General features: G+C 33.3%; 1 protein-coding gene across 10 annotated transcripts in view; it reads right to left on the bottom strand.

The window, feature by feature from the left end:
* Pka-R2 (cAMP-dependent protein kinase type II regulatory subunit) overlaps positions 1-20,445 on the bottom strand; it is a 204,867-nt gene that overhangs the window by 108,116 nt on the left and 76,306 nt on the right. The gene's annotated exons all lie outside the window — the stretch shown is intronic.

The raw sequence follows: 20,445 nt of genomic DNA, 5'->3' as shown, positions 1-20,445 counted from the left end.
CTGATCAAAAGGTCTTTTTTAACTACAAATCATGTATTTTAAATTAATCAAATTGTACGATGTGTTAACACAGGAATTTTTTTCAGCAACATTTTTCGCTGGGGCATGCTTATTTAGAACATTGTCTCATTGCACATATAGGTAAATAATTTAATCAAAAGAAAGATATTTGCTATACATACATATTTGAACTATACAAAAATAAAAAGAAAAAAAGCTTTCAGCGATTCCTTGAAGTAATCCATCAGATGTTTAAATAATAAAATAAACACATAATAAAAAACAGCCGTTACGCAACTGGAACCAAAGAATTGTTCCATTGCTGCTTCACTTTTATAACTATGCAATAAGTACGCGCAATGTCAAATATCGTGATGTGCAATGCCTATGACTATATGTCTGTCCTTGCGTAGTATTAACGCATTGCTCAGGACAAGGTCAAGGGAAGACAGAGTGTGGGAAGTGCGCCAGAAAAAGGCGCGTGCCACAGTTGTTGCTAAGGCGAAACTATATCATAGCCAACAGTGACACCAACAGCAGTGCGTGGATGTCTACATCCAATGTCTAATGAAAGAAAGAAATAATAAGAAAAATATACAAAAACAAAAAGAAAACATTCGAATTGAGTTTGATTAATATTTTGAGAATCAACAATTTTAAAGAAAAATTAAAGAAGCATATATAGAGGCGTTCCTCGAAGACACAGTAGGTACTTTGAGGCTGACATGCCAACATGTATGTATGGATGTATGCATGTGTTGTATTTAAAGCTTAATTTCCCTGCAAAAATCGCGACTACTCCATTCCCGCATGTAAGGAGTACTTCTTAAGGCTCAAGGAGTACTTCACAATTAACCGAAATGAATATGGTCGGTGATAGTGCAAAACGGTCTATGTCTATTGGTACCCTTGACACTTAGATGTACGGAATGCATCTGTAAATCGTTACACCCTTATAAACGAATGACAAAACTGTCTCCCGTTGGCTGATGAAGATGAATGATTGCCAGAAGCGATCAGATACAGATAACAGATAAATTAAACACCAGAGGTAAGAAGTGACATAAAACGTTTTGCAGTATCACCGACGATTTACATATGTATATACAAAATGTGGTCTTATTAACATTGCAATGTCCTAAGGCAGGACCATATACTGCAGCTCCGCATTACATCCGAGCAGCACAAAACTACTCCACATAGAAATTCTTCTACCTCGGCAACCCACCCCAATAAAAATCGTGGAGTGCTTACGATCGTTAAAACACGAGCACTGATCGGGTAACAATAAGCTGGTGTAGAGACACGTTGCTCCGCTTCTGCATTACAGAGGAGCATTTTTGAAGTGAACTCTTCAACCAAATTTTGAGATAGAGCGTTCTTCAATCAAATTCTGAAGTAGGGCGTTCTTGAAATGTTTTCTAAGATGCGGCGTATTCGAACTGGCTGCCGTGATAGGTCGATCTTTCACTCATGTGTCGATATACAAACGTGTAACAGTTTTTTCTGCTCATTGTTCATAAAATAGTCCTACAGCTAAATTAAGAAACAAAGCTTCTTAAAACACTTTTCCTTTGATACCCAGTTTGTAATAATAGGTTTAACTTTTCAAGCAATTTGAACGTTATTTTTTTTTCAAGGAGGACACTCTTTTCTAAAAAGTATTTATTGCACATCTGCAGCCCGAAACCTTTAAGTTGGGACCTGACTTTTCAATATCGAGCGAAAGGTGCGGATCTTATGGCTTTGATTATTAAATAAAATGAGTTTAATTTTTTTACAGGTGGCAACTATTTTCGAAAAAAAGCTCGAGACTTTTAATTTGATACCTCATTTTTGAAAATCGAACGAAGAGTGTAGATCTGATGACCTGGACCAAAATTCCTTCGCGTATTATATATCGCTACCTTAATATAGAAAGGCCCAAACTCATTTTCTTACGAAATCCAGCTTTATAGGGAGGTCAACTGATTACTTCTTAACCTTCATATAGAAATAAAAGATAGTTATAACAATATTAAATTACATACAGCCGTTTATAAAAAACAGAGTTCGCAACTAAAAAACTGTACTTTTTATTCGATCTTAAAACTACTATGTTAAGAAATAAAAATGTTAGAAGGGTTCTTTCTATATAAAGGTAACGATATGTGGATGTGTAGCGCATTTTCTTTCATACATAGTACTTATATTTGAGAATCTTTTTTTTATTTTGGATAGAAGAAACGAATACCTTCCCAAAAAAAAAAAAATATCAAAAATCAACGCAAATTATTAGCCACTTGAAACAAAGCACTTTTGAAACTTGCACTTTTTCGGTTTTGTTGATTTTTTATTATTTTTATACGAAGTTCGGAACTTCAGCTTATAATATTTTATTTAGATAATGAGCTGTATTTTTTATGTAAAAATAAAAATTAAAGAAACAAAAGAAAAATAGTCAAAACTAGCCAAAAAATGTTATGTCTCTATTATTTTTTATATGACTGTAAATTTATAATAAAAATACCAAATTTTTGTACCTTTATACATATTTGCTTGTTCACATGTAAATCTGATATAATGTTTATGAAACACAGCTCAAACCATGATAAAAATATAGTAAGGTAGAACCGCTGAGAGTCACTTTTAAAATTCTTGACGTTTCCAAACAATTTAATTTTTGAATTTACTCACAAACTCACACACATATTTTCATTTTCAATCTCGAGCAACAACAATTTCGAACAATTTCAATTTTTTAATTTCACTTTTATATGATTTTAAAATGTTGGCAAACTTCAAAAAAAAAATCATGGCCGACAAATTGAGAGAACGGTTCTACCTTGCTATGTTTTTATCATGGCTCAAACACGACATATTCAATTTTCTAATACCATTATTCCCACTACAGCCTCATTCGTAATGCGCTCACTCATTCAAAATTGGCTAACCAATGATGGACCGAATCACTTAATTGGCCATAGAAATTTTTGGGAGCGCATTACTTCATTCGTATGTAATAAATCTTTGCCGTCCCATTTGTTTTTGTTATTTTATGGTCTTATAACAATTATATTCAACAATTTTTATTGAGCTTGTGGCCGTTATTTGTATGGGATATTTCTCGAACTAACCTGGCATAGCAAGACAGAATCGAAAAAAACGCAAAGCAAAGATAGAGAGCGAAAATTATGGGGAAGAAACAACGATGAACTGTCAAATCGAAATAGGAATGTGTCGTGTACACGGGACAATTCCCGAAATTAATAGGAGATCGAACTTGATTGGCAATGCTCGTGACAACTTAAACTGCATTTACATGAGGCGATTTTTAGGCGATTTAAGATTGCTCAAGAAAATCGGTCGGGTAAATCGTGATTAAAAATCGCTTGCCTCAAAGAAGACAAAAAATTGCCTCGTGTAAAGCCAGCGTGACTGTACAAGCTTGACCGAATTTGAATACGTGTATTATATAGTTACTGTAATGATTATAAACTGCGAAATTTTACAAATGAGATTTTTGGCGTTTGAAATAAATAGTTTATTTTAAAATTAATTAAAAGAGAAGTTTGCATTCTTAATTTGGTTGGCCGGTTGTCATTGGTTTTGGTCCGAGCTTTTGAGCGGAAACAATTTTCTTTAACGGCAATCCTGCTTATAATATCAAATTAAATCGTTTCAAATTACATACTTCATATCTGCATACGCCACAGCATATCGTATCCAATCATTTGTCATATATTTATGTTTCAAACACCAGTAGTTTACATAAAGTACACAAACCTACGGCTAAAATGCATTTCAAGTCATATGCTGTGCCATGTAAAATCAGATCACAAGTCCATGAAACGGTACATAAAAAGGTATTTCAGATAGCATATGGAAGAAAATCAGTATTAACTTAAACTATCTCATCGAACGAATTTAATTTATTCTCAAGCATTTTGATCCCCTTGATGTCGGTGCAGCGTAATCTAAACATACATACTCCATACATACATAGGTACATATACTTACATATGATTATGTACATATGTAAAAATAAATTTATTTGACACGGTTCATTGTTTGTCACGCATACCCCTAGCAGTAACTCAGAGGTACAATGTTATGTCCTGTCAAAATTTACCCATTGGGAAACAAACAGAGTGACGGTGCAGCTAAAAGGCGAACATAAGCAAATATCAGCAGAAGGCAAGCCGTCAAAGAAATGCTAGGGTACATAATAAATTCATGTAAAGCAGTGCATATCAACTTCCATATGTGGGGGCGTGGTTCATAAAAGCTCAGTTAGTCTAGACTTACATAATTTAACTTACCGTAAGAAATCATCAATGATTACTCAACACGTCTACTTACGCCAGGAGCGAAACTATTTTGGTTTTTGTATTTGCTTTTTGAGCTGTTTGCGTTCATTTATCTTTAAGAAATATGAAAACGAGAGTCTGGCAAGCCTTAACTTATATTACATTTACATTGAACCCAAATGCGTCATTTGGGGGAGAAAACATAAATGCGAAGCCAAATTACGCATTTCCCCATACAAATTCGAATTTCTAAAATCACGCATTTGAACGCATTTAAACAAAATCACGAAGAAAATGCGTTCCAATTGCCGTACTATTTTATTGAACTCACTCAGAAACAAAAGTTCCACAAAAGCTTTTGTTTGTCTTTGACATTTGGAATTTTTCAAAATCAAAACAAAGACAACGAAATGAATAAATCTTTGAAATTTGCATATAAAAATTGTTAATTTATACATAACCTTTACACATTTTAAGTTTAATCAATAATTGCCTTTTTGTGTCCAAAATGTGTTAAAAAATATAAGGTATGCAGTGTTTGTTTACATTCCTTTTGTTTTCGTTTTCCCTTTTCAATTGATGAGAAGTCAAAGGAAATGCGAACTAAGTAGTGTAAACACCTTCAGATGATTGATTTCAAATCACGCATTTCGGTCCAATGTAAATGTAATATTAGGAACCTAAAATCTACAGGTTCTTAAGATTCTTACAGTAAATTAAATTTCAACTAACCGCCAAAATAGTTTCTCAAAAAAACAAAATATTAAGTTAAATTAAGTTACGGAAATTAAGTCTAAACTAACTGAGCTTTAAAGCTTTTCGAATGACCTGGAATTGCTGTAAAAAGTCAAATGCTTGCATATTCATATATAGATACATACGAAAGTATGTTTGTGTGTGAGTGTGTGGTTATGGTTGAAGAATGATGTGTGCACTGCAAAAACAAAGATAAGTTATGGCCTGTAAGTCCGTTGGTATTTTGATTTCATATCAATACTAACGCACATTTCACTCATATATCGGAAAATGCCGAAAAAGGGTTTAAATAAATTCGAACTTAGGCTTAATGCAATTCTAAGACAAAATTAACTCGAAGGAAAGAGATTTTTCGAAGAAGAACAGACCTTTACAAATTATTCCATAAGCCAGTTAGAAATTGCATGGCTTTGCTCGTTAGGCGAATGAAATAATGTGTAGATATTTAGTTGAGCTGTACAACCATCCAATGTTGCATATCTGTGGGCGCACCAATAATTTATTAATCAAGCAACTAAAGGTAAATGCAGCACTTAACATTAGTACGCGAACAATATTTACGTTTAGATTTCATTATAAATACTATTTATTATCAGTTCTTTTTATAAGTTTTTTAGTGAAATTCCCACAAATCGAACTCCAATATTGTTAATGTTTAATGTTGTCGTTGGATTTAGGACAATTTAATATTCTGTAATAGTTGAACGCTTTTCCAGCCACAGCTTTTTCGATAGTATAATGATTAGCTAATATTTTTCTATCGTAAATAAATAAAATGTATTTGATAAGTTAACCTTTTCAACAGCCTTTTGTTCATGACATGCAAAATTTGAAGTAAAATAAACGGATGATTTGTCCATTGCATTTAGAGTAGGGTACATTTCACTTTGTCACGCCATTGGAATAAAAACTTTGTTTGTCATAAAGGATGAGCCACAGCCACAACAAAAATGATTGTCAAATAAACACGTTAAAAATAAAAAAGCTGTGCAGAAAAGCTGTAAACAGCCACAAACTTGATGATATATAAGTATGTACATGTATTTATACGAATAAGTATTTCTTTGATGAATTAATTTACATATAATCGCAAGCAACGGCATTATTATGATAAAGATAATTTATATTAATGGAAATAAAATAAATTTTAAGAAACTCTTCCTTATGACTACATAGTACATGTACATATGTTTGTTTTTATGATAAAAAACCTGGCATAAAATTATTTGAGCGCTTAGAAATAAAAGCTGGTCTTAAATTTTGAGAATTTAAAAACTGCACAACAATTTTTTGTACATTGTTTTTTGATAATTTAAAGTATGAAGTGGTAATTTAAAAGCTAGACATACATGTTTGGTCATTTTAAAACTGGATAATTTTGAAACTGGATATTTTTTATAATATAATATAAGTTTTTAACGGAACATAAATTTTTGGCAATCAAAATATTGGACATAAATTTTGAATTTAAGCCTGGGCACATATTTTCGGTAATTTAAAAATGAACATAATTTTTTGTTCACTCAAAATCTGAGCATATATTGAAGGTAATTTAAAAATTGGACTTGTATACATTTTTATGATTTGAAAACTGGATATAATTTTTTGAAAATCTGGACATAACAATAAGAGGCACAACTCAAAAATTAGATCCGGAAATAGAACTGCTTGTGGATCGTACAGACTCAACACAATTATGTAATTCGAAAACTGATATAACAGTAATTTTCAAGATAGAGTCGAAGAAACATTATTTTCGGTTATTTTAAATCGATATATATTTTTGGTAATTTAATAACTGGACATAATTTTTTGTACATTTAAAAAATGGGCATAAATTTATGGGCATTCAAAAACTGGACATAGATACAATGTTTATGATTTCAAAACTTAAAATGGTGTTTTGGAAATTTAAAGTCTAGACTGAAATTTTAAGTCTATGCAAAATCTAGATATACATTTTTGGCCACTCTAAAATTGAACATACATTATTGGTCAAATAAAAATTGGACATACATATGCTATATCTTTTATAAATTAAGGAAGGCATATTGTTTTTTGGAAACTAAAAACTAGACTTAGTTTTTTTTGGTAATTTAAAAACTGGATATTTTTGTTTTTTAAAAATTAAAATTAAATTTTTGATAGTTTTTCGGATATTTAAAAACCGGACACAAAAAAGTTTTTGTTTCCTTAAAAGCTGGACATAAATTTTTGGTACTTTAAAAGTTTCGCATACATTTTTGATAGTTTAAAATCAGAATAAAATTTTCTGATATTTTAAAAAATTGGACATAAAATTTGTTTGGTAAATTAAAACCTGCACATAAATTTTGCTCAATTTGAGAACTTTAAAGGCATAAGTTTTTCTGCCACCTTTTGTGCAATTTTCCAACTCTCCGTAAACCAGAAATATATGCCCAACTTTCAAAATACATGGCCAAGATTTACTTTTAAGCGCTCATATTTGAACAATCCAAGATATGAGGTAGGTGGCAAATCTATTTTAAAAAAATTGCTGGGTGTTTACATCAGCGTTGTAAGCACTTACTTTGTTAATTTAAAAAGCTGTCTGCTTTTCCTTTAGTTAAGGTGACATATACATATGTATGTATTTACATATATGTATGTACATAAATACAATTGAATAGTGGAAGCGCTATTTTAATAGTAATGACGCCAGAATAGGGGTGTTACGCAAAGGTCATTGAAAGTGTGAAAATGAATCCTTACAAACTGTGTTAGATAAATAAATGCTTGTTTGTGTATTCATCACGTACAAAATCCCAGTTGCGGCCTTGAGCAACACCAAACTTTAGAGACAACGACAAAAGGTCATAACAGCAAAGCAGAAACAGAAACTTTAATGCTTCTCAAATAGAATTTTCAATATCTAAAATCCCTACGGTCAAAATGCTACCAGCCCGCCCCCAGTTGAGGTCAACAACACAAATTTGGGTTTTTTTTTACAACTCAACAACATAACGCTTTCGCCAGCGTGAAAGCAGAGTTCAAAGTATAATCGTACACTGTTGGCATTGAGAATTTTCGGATCAGTGTGCTTTTCAGCGGGAATATGTATGTATGTACATACGAGTATCTATACATTTGCCCCGTAGTGAAAAAAAAGTTATGTAATATACTTGCAATTTTGGAACCTATCAAAGGAATGATGAAAAGGAATCGAATCAGTGTTTATTTGCTCTGAAAAAGTGGCGGGGAAGAGGACACATTTTTTGCGAGGTATTTTAATTTTTAATGTTTGACCATCGATATGTTGTAAACAGCATATACGTAAAAGAGGTATCACGATAAAAAATTACACTTTTTCCCCGGTCGTAATTTTACGGCCAAGCATAGCATAGAAGTTAAAATTACGACACGGAACAAAACAGATAAATCAGCACCACTTATCCTACCAATAACGACTGGCTGAGGTGGCATGACAGCCAAGGGCAAATTAAGGCTCAGCCGAGTGAAAAAAATACTTTAATAACAGTGGCAGTGCAACTTTGAAGAGCCCCTTCTTTCCTCAACGACTGAGCCTTATATTCAAGTTTCGGAGTAAGTCGACTTCTGCTTCTTCCGTACCGGACTTTAGATGCCTACAATACCTACATATATGTAAAGGATGGTATATGTAGTGATTTCTTTTAAAAGATTCAAAAAAAAATTAACAAAACTCTATTTTTTCAGTGAAATATTGGTTTATTCGAAAGAGCAAACATTCCTATTATTTATGGTACACGATTTCATTCATGTGGCTGCTTCGGCTGGCTTCGCAGGAGCGCAACCTGTTAACCCAGTTTTCCATGACCTTGGTGACGGTCTCTGGCTCTAAGAATTACTAGCTCGATATTCGCCTTAAGAGTCTGAATCGTTAATGGATTGTTCGCATAACCTCATTCCTTTGCGGCATTCCACAAAAATAGTCTCACGGCGTCAAATCGCAGCTCCGAGGTGACAAATTGACACCTCCGAACTTGACGGGCAAAAGATTGATAGTGGTATGGACTATGCGGCATGGCGCGTCATCGTGCTAAAACCAAGATATTTTCTTGTGTTCTATTTATTAAATAATGTGATTACACACTTGCAAGTTAAAAAAAAACAGAGCTCGTAAAGCCATGAAAGAACTACATATCTCCCTCTCAGGAGTTATATTTTAAGAGCACCAAAGAAACTCTTCACATGTTCGGCTCACTCATGAATTTGCATGTGGTGTATTTGTCAAATAGTTTCTTTGGGTTGATGGCATCATTTTTATTTTTATCGCTCCGAGTTTTAAAGTGATGCGAAAAATATTCGTCACTCGCATTTTTAAAACGCAAAACTTCAAACAACAAAACTACAACGCTTTTTACATCAAACTTCAAAATCGATGATAAACAAACAAGCCAGCAAGATGCTCAAGAAGTGTTCCACCATCTCATCCTCTTCAAAACAAGATGGGCAATTGCAGTTGTCATTTACGCCTATCACAGTCAGGTGTTTGTGCCACGTGAAGTTATCAGTCAGCAGTCCTGTCTACTCAGTGAGCGGCAAAAACTAGATAGACCTTCTGAGATTGATGGCAACATGAGTTTTGCTCACCTGGATCCACTCGATGTCTCCCAGTCATTGCTGCGCAAAGTATCCACCCAGTTTCTGATAGTGGCTTCGATGGTCGAAGTGGGGAGTGCTATAACTGGTTGCGGATCGACGAATGCCTGTTCTATGCCAAATGTGTCCAAAGGATCAGATGTCTCATTTCCAGGCACTCCTGGGTTGCCCGGCACCCAGAGTAAAGCAAGCTCGTTATCTTTACCAAAATAATTTAGTCGAGACTAGCATTAGCGAACTATGTAGTACTATATGTACTTATGAACTTAGTATGGAAGTACTTAGATAGAGGGCTGGCCAATACCTTAAGTGCAGTTTGGCTGTACCTGTAGACACGTATACTCCTTCCCCTCCACTTATTTCCCACCACGTAGTCTATGGCTTTGGGGATTGCAAATACCTCAGCCTGGCAGACCGAAAGCATATTCCCCAAGAGAAAAAGTGAAGCTTATCCCCATTAACTCGGAAAATACTCCATATCCTGATCCTGAGTCAGTTTTGGAGCCATCAGTGAAGATTCGATAATGTACGAGTGCGGGCTCAGTGATGGAATTAAACCAACATTCCCCTTAAGGGAACTCTCTCCCTCTAGAGTCTCTTCAACAAAGGTAATGTTTTCGTACTATCCTCTAGCATTGAAAAGACACAAGTACTCAAATATCTGCCGCCGGTAATTTCTGCATCGCCTCACTCAGTGTTTAACCAGCATCAGTTTGTTTTTAGTCTGCAGGTGGCCTTTAAGGCTTCCCCAGGTGTGATGACACAAAGTAACGGTAAGTTTAACACTGCGCCAAGAGCTCTATAAACCACACAAAAAAATTTTAGTTAATTAAATAGGCTAGCAAGCAACCATTTTGGTTCTTTACTATCGAAACCAGATGAATTTTCATGGACCCCCATATTTTTTTTCACGCCAAGGTAGATCCCTGGGGGTCCACCTGGACCACTTTGGGAATGACTGCGCTAGACGTTCGCTAGTCTCTGGGAGATATGAGTGCAAAGGACCAAGCGAAATGTATAATGTCAAGGGATAATACAATTTACTACATTGTCCGTTCGAAGCTTGATGTGTTGAACTATTAACGTTACTGAATACGCCAGCTAGTGCATCAATTGGCAAATTCACACTCAGTCAAACCCTATAAGAGCGATAACTTTAGTTGTTAAAATAAATGTACATACGTACATATGTATGTATCATAAAATTGTTTGGCGAAAATTGCTCGTCATACCCCATTTACTTATCCGCAGCAACATACAAAAGCACAATCATACAAGCATATAGAAATATTGTTCATACGAATCTGTATTTTATGTTCTGTAATATTCCAGTCTGCTGTCGTCTGCAATTTTTCACTCTATCACTAATACAACAACAATTAGCAACAGCCGTCTCTTGTGTGTTAAATTCAATTATAAAAATAATCTATAAGATTTTTATCACTTTTTTGTTGTCCTCGTCATTGTTGTTGTAGCTGACGCTGATGGATTCTCCCTTTAGAGAATATGCGCCGCTTTACAATTTAACTTTTTCATGCATACTATGTATTTGGGTGATCCTTAAAATTATCAACATCAAAATTTTAGGAGTCGCTGTCGGGGTTGGGAAAAAATTTAATTTTTCTTAAATCGCCAAAATTTGATTTTTTTTTAATCAGCTATAACTCAGCGTATTTATGAATTCATATGAATAAGTTTCAATAATATGTCAAATTTATTAGATTTTAAATAAAAATTTTGTTGAGCTTTTGGGATTAAAACATAATAATTTTTTCAAGTCCTGGTAGCGACCCCTAAAAATTTTGTTTAACATTTTGAATTTTTCGTGGGTGACTTCATTTTGTACATAGAACAAAATAAGGTGGTGCCCCATAAAAATTTTATTTTTTAATGTTTTTGGGAACATCCTAAAATAACATAAGTGTATGTACGTGCATTAGGGTGATAGAAAATAAGCAAGGCTCTCACCCACTAGGATTGTTCTATATCGAAAAATACCAGTATTTTTTATTTTGAAATCAAAAAATATTTAGAGGTTGGGAATCTCCTTAAGAGAAACAGGGTTTTCCCATCGCAAAATATTGATTTTCAAGAATTCTATACCTTTTCTACCAAAAGTCGTTTTTTCCCATATAAAATACATAGAAAACCTTGAGCGCTTTGAGCGACCTCAAAATAAAACTTCAAAATAGACTTCAAAATAAAAAAAGGGTATATTTTTTTCGGTATAGAACAATCCTAGGGGAAGAGAGCATAAAAATTCCGACTTTTTCATATGCAATTTTGGACCACACTAATGTACACTCATATGTAATTCTTTGCCTTATTGTGTCAATAAATCCGCTTCTTCTGCTCTGAAATCTTATCTTTGATTTTCCTTGCCCGTCTTTTTATGTTTTTCCTCGCAGACAGCTTTGATTGTTGCATTGCTATCGCCGTGTTGCGCGTTGGATTAAAGGTTTGAATCGGAATTTGTACAGGACATATTTGGAATGAATTTGTGGTAAAAAAAACACAAAGGATTTTGAACATCTGTAATACAAATTTCTGGAGCTTTGAGCGCATTCAGCGTTTTGTCAAAGATTTTGATGCGACACATCTCAAAAAATGAACTTTTCAGGGACGTTAAAAGTTAAATCTGGGTAAAGAGTTTTCAGTCTCAAAGGAAGAAGCGAACATTGTCCTATTACATATGTTATAGGCGCATCACATATTGAAAAGATACAAAAATGTATGTTTTGTTATTTAATTAAGTAAATTTTTATAAAAATATATTTTATTCTTCAACAAAACTGTTTTAAAATTTGTGATTTCCTAAAAAGATTTTGAGTAAGCAGGTTTGGAGCCCATTAAATTTTAGTATAACAAGGGCAAGTTTAAGGCAGCTAGGACTTATCGTTGATTTTTGGAATTTTTTGTTGAACGTGTTGCTTATTTCCTTCCATGTGCGAAAATTGTCGAAGCTACTTTATATGAAAAAAAATGCACAGCACCGTCAGGAAAATAAATCCCAAAAATCAACGATAAGATCAGCTTCGTGAAACTTGCCCTTTATGACACTAAAATTGAATGGGCTACAAAAATCTACAATATACCTACTATATTTTTTGAAAAAAAAAGAAACTAAAATTAAATAGAATGTGAACATATGGCGAGCTTTTATAAGTATGCCACATGGTGCATTTGTAGTTCATTTTTATCCAACTCAATTGACAAATGATGCGGTTATTTACATTTACACAAAACACCACTTCCCCACCAACACGCAAACGAACACTCCAATTCGTAAATTTCAAAGGTTTTACAAAAACACTCATTTTCGTATTTTCATCGCATGAATGATGCATTTGCTTTTGTTAAAATGTAAAAGTAAATATTTTTTTATTTTAATTTTTTAACATTCACACTCAAACATATACTTAATTTAAGATATGCGCACACATTTCCATATTGCGTTTGTTCATTTAGGTGAATTATGTGCGCACATGCGAATATGCTAATGGCCATTAGCTTATGTATGTATGTGTGTTTATCTATCTACATGTAAATGCTATGAATAATACATATGTATGTTTGTGCGAGTATAAGCATGTAAATTTATTCTTGACTATTAATATAAACAATGAAATGAAATTTTTGAACAATGACCTATATTTCATTGTAACACGCCCGCCGTGAACTTAAAATATTTCGAAACAATAAAAAGTGCCGCGCACACAAATGAAAGGACAACAAAACAAAGTGGTGGCAAAAGGGCAAACACAAAAATGTAGAGAATATAAGTACTTAATTATGCATACATGAGTATATTTATGTAGAAATATACATAGATACATATGCGCAAATTTTGGTATAAAGGACATGGTCACAAATTTAGGTCGCAGGTAATTTGCTAATAGAGACTCAGGGGGCGTTTAAATGTCATGTTTCCAATTTAATAAGTGTGTCTTCCATAAAAAAATAAACAAAAATTCTAAGTACGTATTTGAAGTAGAAAGACAAAATGATTGCTTACCTTGGGCAAACTTCGTTTTAAGCAGTTTAAAAAGGTACACAATAATCCTTAGAACAAGTGTGTGGTGAAATAGAAAATCATTTGCGGAAGGTACTCTCATATATGTATGTAGCTCGAGCACTCTAGTGTATATGAATCCAGAAACCGAATAGACACTGGGCATTAGCGTGAGCCGAAAATTCGCTTTTTTCGAATTTCTATTGCTAATAGCAAGAATATGGTTCATTACGCTCTAAAATAAATCTGTGCGAAAGATGAAAATGTTTGGTGAATTTCTTACAGGGCAATTCTGGCAACTGTCCTTCACCTCACCAGAGTCTTTCGAAAGACAAAAGTCTTGCGTAAGACAGTTGTCTTTTGTGGCAACTATCTTAAAAGCTCTTTGCTGTCTTTCGAAACTTTAATTGAAAGATCTGCTAAGGAGGAGGTCTTAGCGTTATGCCGTTCGCCTTTTAGCACTAAGTTTTATTTTAATTAAAAAAGTATATGTATATTTTTCTTTTCAAAACAATCAGTCTTTCGAAAGATTAATTGAAAGATCTGCTAACGAGGAGGTCTTAGCGTTATGCCGTTCGCCTTTTAGCACTAAGTTTTATTTTAATTAAAAAAGTATATGTATATTTTTCTTTTCAAAACAATCAGTCTTTCGAAAGATTAATTGAAAGATCTGCTAACGAGGAGGTCTTAGCGTTATGCCGTTCGCCTTTTAGCACTAAGTTTTATTTTAATTAAAAAAGTATATGTATATTTTTCTTTTCAAAACAATCAAAAGTAATAAATATAAGAAATTTAAATAAAAAATTAAAATAAAGTAAAAATAAAAAAAATATATTTTTTTAAATGAAATGAAATTAAAGTAAAATTATTTTCTTCTGGCTTAACTAAAAAAAAAAATTAAAAAAAAAACAATTCCTGTGGTAGAGGCTTGGAGCCACGCGAGCTAAATGATATACAAGTGCTTTTTATTAAAATAGCTTTTCACCACAACAGGTGAATGAGAGAACTGGTTTTCCAAGACGTCTTTTCTAGAATAACAAAAGTCTTTCGAACTATCTCGCCAACTTTCTTTCATTTGGGGAAAAAATTTGCTTAGCTTACTTCGATCGCAAATTTAATAACTAATACTTTCGAACATAATTGTAATTTTAGTAAAAATACATTATAAACTTATTTATTAATTTGGTTTTAATTTTAATTTATGGGTGAAAAATAATTTTTAATTTGCTCATTGTATAAGAAATTAAATTTCGCATAAAAAGTAATTTTTTGTGAAGAAAACACACTTATCTATATATAATAAGTCTTGTTACTAAATTTTTAATCAAATGAAATTTAAATTTTTTATGTTAACTTTTAATATATTGGAAAAATTAAAAATTTACAGCTGATTTTAATATAGTCTTTTTGATTTTAATATCATAAAATTAAAAAAATGGGCTTCACGTGATAGATATAAATTGTTTACAACGACTTTTTTGACCAACATTTTTTATCTTTCGCATAGATTTTCTGTAGAGCATAACTAACCGTATTTTTGTATTAGCAATAGAAATTCTAAAAAACGGATTTTCGGCCCACGCTACTGAGCATCATTCAGAGACGAGATGTTTCATCCCAGCATTCAGTTTCAAGGTCCCGAACGAACCCATCACGACCGTTTTCAGATTTGTACCGCGGCACAGTGGTTCAAGCTGTCTAATGGTACTTCATTACAGTGCAATTTTTTTGCGATAAAAAATTTTTTAAGATTACTTCCTAACTCTCGAAAGTTTACAAAACACGTTTTTATTGTGAATCGTTATTTCAGTGACTCAATACTTCTAAAATTTTATATTTATTTTATGAACAAGCGCGGAATCCATTCAAGAAACTCTGTAATGCAAATCCAAGAAAAAGGTAAGTGCTCCTATTTAGAACAATAATTATAAATACTTATTAAAAGTTGTATTATATATATCGGTTCTAAGCCAAGTCTATTTTGCCCTTAATTAATTTATTTTTTATTTTTTGCAACCAAAATCTGCAATCAAATCTTGAAATTAATTTTTAACCAACTTTCCTATGATATAGAGACTTGAAACTGCAAACATAGCTCAGATCGCGATGACAATGCAATATGAAATATGAACTAATCCGCTAGGTGGCGCAGGTGTCGAGATATTTGAAAACCCGTATTTATGGTCCGATTTGGTTCATACTGATAACGTGTATTATTTAGATGGAAAGAAATAACTAATTACTTCTTTTCATTAACTAACGGGTAATTTATACATCTGTTCCTTTTCAAGGAATGAAGTGTTTGCGTTCTAGTATCTTCTGAGTCGTACAGAAGTGGAAAAAATGAGAAAGTTTTGGGCCATCTATTAGAAGTATTGCCAGATTTAGAAAATGTGAATACTCGTGGTATTTATTTGCGTACCAAAAATATATGTAAAATGCTTCGACGGTGTTGGAAAGAGGCTCATGGCTAAAGGAAAACGTGAACAGCAAGCATTCGAACTGGTTGGATTTGACAGAAGTTTTATGTTTACCAAAACATGCTACCAAAGAGCAGCCTGCATTAACAAGTTAACAGCCTGATGATAAAAGCCAAGGTGGTCGACCACTCAAGCAATTTGCGCATTGCAGTGGACGTTCTTAGCGTAGAATATTAGAGCAGTTGGCGAATGTGGACCAATCAGCTGTAGAATGTTTGTTGTAAACTTCAGAAAATTCCAACAAAAGTTTTTGCGAACAATGATGAAGTGCTTTACATTATAACTGAAGCGAAACTCACCAAACATCAGTGTCTATTATTTAGAAATTTTGTTAATTCAAGAAAAAGCTTAACGCCTAAGAAATGCAGCATTTATGATTACAAAATGGGCAAACGAATTGGCCCGATGCGTCTCGAGGCTGAATGTTTCGAGATCCAAGGTGGTCATTATGCCTCTGATTTATGTCAATGGGTCGATTTATCGGCATTGGATAAATACGGCTGATAACAGGTGAAAGAACCTACTTCACCGCTGCATTAAGAGAATTTCTTTAACTTCTTCCTAACTGGGCAGGAAACAGATTGCCGCATTTGCAGACTACTGGTTGGTTTGGGTTAACGTTGCTATTGCAACTTTAACAGACCATAAGTGGGAGAAACGGTAAAGTATATCTTTTGTGATTCTCCATCACTGTGAGGGCTAGGAAAAGTTTTCTAGACAAGAATTACTCGGCTATCTTAGCAGAACTGGTTGACATACGCCTACTGAATTTAATACATATATCAACTAAATGCTTATTCCGTTAAGTCTATAATTAAAGTTTATACGACCCATGTATTAGACAATTAGTTGCGTGGAAAGTCGCCTAGGAACAATATTTTAGTGATTTACTTACGCTTTACGAGTTAAATAATATAGTATATATAGTATATAGCAGTATATTTTGTGCATTTTGATATTTAATTACAACTAAATTGGAAACATTTGAAAATTGTAGCCATTTTTGAGAAAATACGAATTTGGAAGTAATAAAATTAAATTGAAGGCCTTAACGCTTTGAAAATACCAATGGATTAAATGACCAATTAAGCCCGCTAAATAATTACGTTCATAGCAATTCATTGCCAATTCAACCTCCCCCAACTCAAGCAGACGCCCACGAAAATTACGTGCGGTTAATCAGCAAGTAACCAGTCGACCAAGCGACCGACCAACCGTTCGCCCGCCCAAGCAAAGCCAGCATTAATATTTATTTGGAGGTTTTTGTTTTTTTTTTTTTAATTTTCAAGACAAAGCGCCGCACATTACAAGCACAATTAATTTGCAGCTACTTCAGAATTAATTACGTCTTGGTGTGCAACCGTCAGTATTTAGTGAATTAATACGCTAACAAATTGAACAATACATGCTACAAGCAATACGCACGCTCGCATGCACAGCGAAATTCAAAATTGAAATTGAATTTGAAAAATTTTACAAAATACGCCTAAAAGAATCTCTGAGGGACGGCTTGCTAGAGTGAAAAGTTGCTAAGTCCAGTTTTTCAAATTTTCTACGACAGAATAAAGACCATTCCAACTCGCCAGCCCGCAGGTATAGTCAAAATAAAGGCGACTGTACGGCTTGTTGTAGCTTTTTTGATATACCATGACCTTAGAAATTATTCAAAACGCTGCAATTAAATATATAAATAGTCGACTTTACTTTGATTGCGAGTATACAGTAGTGGAAAACCAAATTCCAATTCGACATTTTTATAAATTTTGCGTATTTTTCTTTTGTTTATTTAATACATATTTATAATTTTTAATGAAAGTATTGAAAGTATTATCTAAAAAATCCATACAAATTCATATTGCAAAAAATTACAAACATTTTGAAAAATTGCATCTAAATTTTCAATTTTTTAATCAGATTTTTCTGCTTCTTTTTGGGTACGCAGTTTTATAGCCAATTAGATTATATTATAGCGAAGTGCAAGTTTGTAGATGCCAAAAAATTTCGTCATTTTTTTTTAATTTAATGTGAATTTATATGGTTTTTGTTAGAAAATGAGCCATACTTTCATAAAAAAAAAAATATTAATATTAAATAAACAAAAGAAAAGTAGGAAAAATGTATGAAAATGTCGCGTCACTATTAATTTTTTCACCACTGTAACCACGGGCCTTTTTCTTTAGGCACTTTTTTTTGGAAAATTTTAATACAAGTTTTAGGATACTCCCAGCTACAATTCCAAACGAACCAAATTCCACAAAGTCGCCCTGAAGAAGCTAAAAATGTTTTATAACGTAGTCTTATTTGCACAAAAAACTTAGATCAGACCAGCCTGGTAACATACAATTGAATAAATTCCACAATGCTGAGGAAAAGCCTTTTTATCCTTTGGGATTTATCAAGTGTCCTTTGACTATGTCGAGCGTAGTTCAATTTTTTTATAAAAGGGTGCATATTTAACTGTTCTTATTTCTGGCATCAAAACATCATTTTTTTGTAGAAAAAGTGAACTAAGCAACTTTTCACGCTAGTCTAGCGATATATGCAATACCTAAATAAAAAGCCGCTGTTGTTGTCCAATTATTCTCATTGTCTTGACAATTAAAGCGCTTGCGTTGGCGATGGCATAGCTTCGCAGCAGAACAGAAAAAGAAACAAAAAGCAAGAAGTCGAGTCTAAGTCACCAGCATCTTGTGGCCCGTCAAATTGCCATAAGCGCTTTTGCAACCAAATAGGCGTACGTAAAATAAATTCTATTCAAGCTAAAATCGAAACTTTTGCGATAATTTGTGTAAATTCCAGCGCGAAATTCTCACACTATTTCTTCAAGAATAACCCTAAATCAGCCGACACCTCATTTCAGTAGCCTTAAAAGGCAAATTAATTGCCATCGCTTCACGTCTTGTCGAAATATCCAATCGAACCAAATGCTATACATGGCGTATACGTAACCGCAGCATATTTTCTTGTAAGTACTTTTATTGGCGTATGTTCTTTTCTTTTTGCTTCTTCTGCGCCATTGATTTCTTGCTATTTGTTGTTTGTTATTTGCTACGGCAGTGTGTGCACAGTCATTGCCTTATAGGTTGCAGTTGTAGTATGCTGTTGGTGTTGTTGTTGGTTTTTATTGTATTTAGAATTTTCTATTATAGCCTCAGCTGCTGTTTCGTTGTTACTTTGTTATTGTTGAGTGTGGTTTTTTTTCTCATTTTATTTTACATTTCCGTTTCAAATATTTTATTGCTAAACTTCTACATTTTATTATTGTTATTACTATGTATTATTATTATTATTATTATTATTACAGCTTGCCAAGTGTGTGTTTTTTTGCGCCCTTACCACAAAAGCACTTGGCAGCCATGTGACTACAGTTGAGAGGCGTGTGAAAATCAATTTAGCAATTTACAGACGTAAATGGAATTGTAGAAAATTGTTGTACTACATTTGGATGACTGCGGTATGCCGGAGTGCTGATCGATTGACCTTTCGTTTTGGTTGGTAACACGACTCATTTTACATTATACTGGCAAAGTTTTGAAAATGGTTAGCATCAGACAAATGTTGAACCCACAGACAATTTGTGGATAAAAAAAAACCAAACCTACTGCGCTACAGAAAATATGTATGCCAGGCTATACAGTGGAATAAGGCCTGGAAAATTAAGCGAATATATGAAGTATAACCGCAAGTTGGGAGCGTAGAAGAAAAGTATTGTATATTAACCTGATAGTTAACAGTAAAATATAAATAATATAAAACTGCACTACTCAGGCGAGTCTGAGGATAAACGCTAGTCATACAGGCATGTTAGGTTACATAAAACCCTCAAACACTTAGATCCATACGTCAAATTTCATGAGTACAATTTTTTTTTTTAATTTTTGAGAGAATTTTTTTCAGTGGATGGTAAATATTACCCGATTTTTACGTTCTTCCCAATTTCTGCTTTTCTGGTTAAAACCAACATTAAGGTACTCCAAATTTCATCAAAATCGGATAAAATTTATCATTGCAGTCTACTAAAGCAGTGGGCGTGGCAGTGTGTCAACTTTTACTATTTTCCAAACTTCTTCATTCCAGGTGCAGAATAGACCATATGCGAAATTTCAGGGAATTTGTAGAATGGTTACTACTTTTGGCCACAGCTTATATGGGGGCGTCTCACTGTGTATAGTCGCCAACAACGAAAAACGCCCAAATTGAAATTTTGAAATTTTACAGTGGAAGAAAATTATTTTTATTTTCGTTTAATATATGGCTTTAAATTTCGGTATGGCGGTGTAAATGAAAGCTAGCTGATGGAAGTTTT

Source organism: Rhagoletis zephyria, unplaced genomic scaffold (assembly GCF_001687245.7).
Source record: "Rhagoletis zephyria isolate East Lansing unplaced genomic scaffold, Rhagoletis_zephyria_1.1 Rzeph_scaffold_00013, whole genome shotgun sequence".
In the NCBI taxonomy this organism is placed as follows: Eukaryota; Metazoa; Arthropoda; class Insecta; order Diptera; family Tephritidae; genus Rhagoletis; species Rhagoletis zephyria.
Note: the sequence above shows the minus strand (reverse complement) of the source record. Positions and strands in the feature narration are given on the sequence as shown.